Consider the following 6076-nt stretch of genomic DNA (forward strand, 5'->3'; position numbering starts at 1 on the left):
AACAACCTTCATGCTTAACAATAAGAGAATGTTTAAATACATTATTAAACAACCATATGATCAAATAAAAAGTAGCCCTTTATAAAAATGATGTTTGCAAAACACAGTGGATTGCATGAGGGACATTCTTCTGATACAGTGTTATAAAGACTAGAAAAGAAGACAAATAGCCATGAGATAGCAGACAGTCCAGAGGCCTAACCAAGCTTGAAATCCATGCATCTGTAGAAACATTAATCAGCTAGGCTGCATGATTTTTCATTGCTAGTATTCAGTATTCTCGGCATAGAAGCACAGAAAATGCACATCTTCAAGAAAGCAAATCAATCACTAAATACAAAAAACAAAAACAAAAACAAAAACAAAACACTTTGTTTTCCAGGGCTTTATTATCGTTTTGCCAAATTCATTCTGTTCTCGAGATACTAGTCATCAGAAAGTCCAGAAGTCCTACTGCCTGGGAAAATCTTCCATTAAGTAAGCCAATACTTTTGTTTGGAGGTACCTGCAAAAGCTTTGAGGTGTCTGAATCAATTGCTGAGAATCTGTTTGGCAGGTACACACAGAAGCACTGTTTGTATGTTTTGTAAAGTTATATCTAAGAATTAATTCTTGCCTGTTGTGGGATATGTGTACGCTGTGTGAAGATACATTGCTGTGATTGACATAATAAAGAACTTAATGGCCAATAGGTAGGCAGTAGGTAGGCAGCACTTCTTGGCAGAGAGGAGAAGTAGGAGGAGATAATTGAGGCACAGAGGAAATGCCAATGAGATATGGAGGGAGTCGGACATACAGAATGAAAGAAAAAAACGCCACATGATAAAAATATAGATCAATAAAAGCAGATTAGTTTAAGCTATAAGAGCTAGCAGAAAAAGTTTAAGCTAAGACAGAACTTTCATAATTAATAAGAAGTTCCCGTGTCGTTATTTGGGAGCTGGCTGGCAGGACAGAAACAGGCTTGTTAGTTTGCCTTGCTCTGCTCGCCAGGCTATTGAAGTCCCCCTTTCTTCATTATCCTCATTGTTGTTTTGGTTGCTGACATTTTGGTACCTCTGCAACATGTTACAAGTCCATGAATACAAGGGGTCATGAGAACTACATACTTTCTACTCCAGCCTTCTACTCCTGTTAACTTGGTAGTGGCAATTAACAAAAAGAATTCAATCCTTGTTCATGGGTTATTATCTCCAGATAAGTCTCTTCAAGGAATCTGATTCAAATTTTTGTGATATAAATTGTACAATCATGTCATAATGTATAATTTAGTTCTTTTCACCCAGTTTCACTCCCAGAGAACCCTATCTAGTCCCCAAATGTAAAGGGACTCCATTCAGAGCTAGACCAACACTTCAGAATCAAAACTGCACTTCCAGTGAGGTTCTAATTCTGGATGACTACTGTGAAGTTTGAAGCTGTCCTTTTAAAGAGAGTATTAGCAGAATCTATCAAGTGCTATCAACTCCTTAAAGAGACACTTCACTTTCAAGAAGATTCTCTTCTATCCCTATGAGGAATAACTGTAGTTTCTGTCCCTGACCAATTCTCACACAATGAATATCAGAATTTGCAACACCCATATTTTTTGGAGGTGATTTTCTTATCCTCTTTCTAGTGTTTTGGATACTCAACCTACCTAACCACTATAAAGGGCACACATGGGCTGACAAATAAAAATATATTCTAGTAGATGTCACTGTTCTCCACATTTCATTTCTTGACTATCTACGCTTTCTTATTTACTCTATTTTTTTGAGTTTTGACATTATCTGAACTGTCACATGAACTTCTTACTCCATTGTTGGAAACCATTTAACATAATGAGTAACTTAAGTATATGTACAGGCTAAAGTGGGGGAGCTAGAAGAGACAGTGATGGATAAAGAATCAGAAAGTGTGATCAAGTGGTTAAGGGTAGACACTTTTCCAGAGGACTGAGTTTGGATTCCAAAAACTCCTTACAGTGGGTCACAACTGACTGTAACTCTAGATCCAAGACAATCCACTGCCTCTGGCCTCTGCTGTCACTGCACTCACAGACACGCATACCCACACAAACACACATACATATACATAATTTTAAAAATAATCAAATAAAAAATCTAAAAGGAAAACAATTTGAAAATACTGATGAAATGAGGCTTTTCTTTGTGAAGTGGGATTAGACCCAGAGTCAAAGTAGCACATATGTTAGAGTTTAGAATAAACTGTACTGAGGAAGAGACTATTTGAACACAGAATTCTGATTCTCTGTATTATGTTATTGGCTGTTCACACCAACCTCTCCACTCTTCCCTAGCAATTTAAATGGACAAAGAAAATAAACAGAATGATCTTCATCAATATTTCCTTTCTTTTCTGATTATCTGCCTTTTCTCCACTACTCCCTTACCGTCACAAAAAAAAAAAAAAAAAAAAAAAAAAGACCAGGCAGTTGTTAAATACAAAACAGAAATAACATTGGCTTTATTTGTTCTCGTTTAATATTTCTACATGGCTTCTAGCAGGTCTCAAACTTTAAAGACAATCAGACTGAGCAGCCTCTGTTCCTCTATCCATAAACTTGTGTCTGAATTTCAAGTTGCTCATTCATAAGGTGCTGATAAGAAATGTCAGTCCAGGATCATAGACACTACAGCCAAGGAAAAGAGCTTGTCTCAAGAAGACTAGAGATTGTATCATGCTGAGTTCAGATGAGATAGGCTTCCTGTCAAAACACTTTGTAATCAATGGGGTAGTTTCCAAAGATTCAAGGTTCTTGGACTTTCACGGAAAGCCAGAGGTAACAAAAGAAGGGGGGAGGGGGGCAGGGATAAAGAGAAACAGAGACAGAGACAAAGAGAGAGCCAGACACAGGGACAGACAGAGAAAGAGAAAGAGAGTCAGGGAGAGACGGAGAGTCAGAGCTTCTGTCCACAGATTTGTACCAGAGGAAGGAAGAGAACTCAAAGAAATACACACCTAAAAATGCTGTTCCTTCTGAAAGCAACTGGGTGAAAGTAACATCGACTTATTTACATTCTTCTTGATGAGACTCCATTTTTTTTTTAAATACAGTTCAATGAAGTTCTTGAAACTGGCCATTTAAAGCTTCATTCTTATTCCAAAGGACTTTTTATAAACTTCCACTGGTCACCTGGCAAGCAGCTGTTAACCTTTTCCTCCAGACACTAGGAGAAGAAATAAGTTTGTGTGAGATTGGAGGTGAAAGCCGAAGCCGTCATCATGATTCATAGAGTGAGTTTGGAAAATGGTTTTACTGCAAAGGCCAACTTTCAAGAAAGCTGTCTGTTTCAAGCTGTTCAATTTTTGCATGGACATTCAGAAACTATTTTTCGTCGTTTTATTAGTTCTTTGAGAATTTCATACAATATATTTTAAATGTATACATCCTCCTCCCTTCTCCAGTTCCTCCAAGACCCACATCCCCTTCCTCTGCCCTTCGAACTTTGTGTCTCTTTTTTTTTTTAACCCACCAAGTAGAGACTGCACTGAGTACATACTCTTGGATGTGTGGTCTTCCACTGTAGTGCGATTGGATCACCAAAGTACACACCTTTAAAACAAACGATTCTCCCTTTCCCAGCAGCTCTCAACTGTCAATAGCTCCTTAGCTGGAGACTTTGTGCCTCTCTCCTCTCTCCATGCCAGCACTTTTGTCTGGCTTGAACTTATGCAGGTCTTGTGCATTTGATCACAACTGAGAATGCAGGGGTATCAAACTTGTTATTTTAGTCACAAATATGAAAAACAAAACCATCTTCCACGCAGAGTACACTCCAACTCTGGTTCCTGCTACAACAGAAAGGAGGTAGGATCTATGTATACAAACATTCTGGGGATGGAACTCAGGGTCTAGCACCTTCTGAACAAGTATTCTATGCTTCAGCTATAGTTCTATACCCAAAGAACCTCCTCTGTTTAAAAGCCAATGACCAAGATAAAGGTTGGAACTGAGGCCAGAACTTCTCATCCACTGCAGACTGTGCAGTCATACTGACAAGCTGTTTTTCATTCCCCAATCCAGCATGTCTTATCAAACCCAGAAAATAACGTGAATTTCCAAGTTAACATCCCAGGTTTGCATATACCACAAGTAGCAAAATTTTCATAATCTTTCTTTTGTCAGTAAGGTAATTAACTGGCTGCCCCTCATTTAATGTAGGGTTTATATGAATATTAGATTATGGCTTTCTGCTTCAAAAAGACATTAAAGATGATGCAAGTTTCTTGAAGAGTCCAGAGACTTTAAGTTTCAGTTTTTCCTTAATAATATCTATTTTTTCTTTTCTCTTCTAATTCAACACACCCAATATCAGCTCCTCACTATCCCATCAAATGCCCCAGCTTTGGACACTGGACATTGTCTTTTACAAGATAATATACAGAAATCCCTTATCTTTGTGAAACTCATCTGATGCCTCAATAAATATCTACCTCTTTTACAACCAATTTATTTTCAAAAGTTATATATTTTAAAAATTAAGGACTGTGGATGTAGGTCATTGATAGAGCACTTGCTGGGCACTTTCATTTTCAGTACTAAAAAAATAATTAGTGCACATTTAAGTTTAGCTCTATCATAATATTTCACCCAGTTTCTGATTGATTTCTAAAAGCAAATTATAAAGTTGTAGTTTTATACTTATAAATGAGGCTTTGTTCTGGTAAAAGTCAGTGCTAGATCATCTCTGAATCTTGAATATAGACCAAGGGAGATGGCTTGGGATTGAGGTGTGAGTAGCTGCTTGTGAAATATTAATTCATTGATTTTAAAATGTATGAATCTCCCCCAATCATTAGACATTAGCAAATAAGAACTAAAGAATAAAAGTAAATTGTCACAGGCCATCTTAAAGGTAGAAAAGGGGTTTGATTCTCATGAACCAGTTAAACTTGTTTCAATTACATGAAGGCATCTTCTTAGTATGAAATTGGTATCAAGTAGTAAGTAGTAAGAGCTGCTTTGCTAAAGGTTTGTTAAAACGCAAGTTAAAACCTTTGATTGTGCCATGTATTCTACACAAATTCCATAAAGAAAGCATGTTTCCATAACCTAAATCATCTCCCATTTTTTGGACACTGAGATCTAGAGAATAATAAGTATTCTGAATTTTGAGAAAGCTTGTAATGTTTGCTTTGACCTGTCATTCATTTTATTTTGGAAAAGCCACTCTTAACACACAATTCAGATAATGCTAAAATGTCAATTCATTACCCTATCCGGACAGCTCCTTAACGTGCATTTCATTCATTTCTTACATTACCATAAGAAAAGTCATTCAATTTACCAAAAGGATGACAACTAGAGAAAGCTCCTGTGTTCTCATGAGAAAATCATTAGTTTCCCCCCCATCAAGCCATTATTACCAGTATCTCCAGTGAGTCGCAAATTCCCCTTCACAAGGCTATTATCAATGTTCCTCAGAGGTCAGAGGCATGAAGATTGAGGGGTAAGGATGGCATATGTCAATGTAACCTTTAAAAGTCCCCTTAAAGACTTTGTGTAAAAGGTAACTCTCCAAAGACCTGAACTTTTGCAACTCAGTAAACAGTTAGCAGCCATCCCCATCAAAATCACCCCATGAGAACAATTTAATGAAGTAGAACATTTGTCAAGATCATCTACTTGATCTTTTGATCTCCTTATAAACAGGTACCACATAGACTTCTCTCCAAAAGACAGAAGCCAGGATAATGATTACCAATTATATAAAATGAAGCACTAACTACTGAGATCTATAGTTATTCCATACATTTTATGGGAAAATGAGACAACTTTCTCATGTATTATTAACAACAGTCCTAAGAAGGAATCCTGTGTAATTACTCCCATTCATGTATAAGGTCCCTCTCATAGAGAGCCTGGAAATTAAAATAGTTTGCATACTGATTATGCATCAAACTCTGCAATTGTCTCTGGCCTGACAGGCTTGCTAAAGACCAGAAGAATTTATTTCAATGTGGTACAATAATCAAACCCTACAACCACAAGTTATACTTTTTAAAAAAGAAATCTTTTTTCACATAAATAATTTTGAAACTATGTAACCTATAATACAATTTTGTTTTG

At 36.8% G+C, this 6076-nt stretch overlaps 1 long non-coding RNA gene across 2 annotated transcripts; it reads right to left on the reverse strand.

Annotated features, from left to right (window-relative positions):
• Positions 1 to 2468: 2468 nt before the first annotated feature.
• Positions 2469 to 3809, reverse strand: LOC131916315 (uncharacterized). 2 transcript variants are annotated; one of them, XR_009380534.1, is made up of 2 exons: positions 3560 to 3809; positions 2469 to 3173 (listed from the first exon to the last, which is right to left on the reverse strand). It is a non-coding gene; the product is annotated as an uncharacterized LOC131916315 (long non-coding RNA). The 2 variants fall into 2 exon arrangements; XR_009380533.1 differs by having other exon boundaries at positions 3507 to 3809.
• Positions 3810 to 6076: the final 2267 nt, after the last annotated feature.

Source organism: Peromyscus eremicus, chromosome 8a, assembly GCF_949786415.1.
Source record: "Peromyscus eremicus chromosome 8a, PerEre_H2_v1, whole genome shotgun sequence".
NCBI classification, from domain to species: domain Eukaryota; kingdom Metazoa; phylum Chordata; class Mammalia; order Rodentia; family Cricetidae; genus Peromyscus; species Peromyscus eremicus.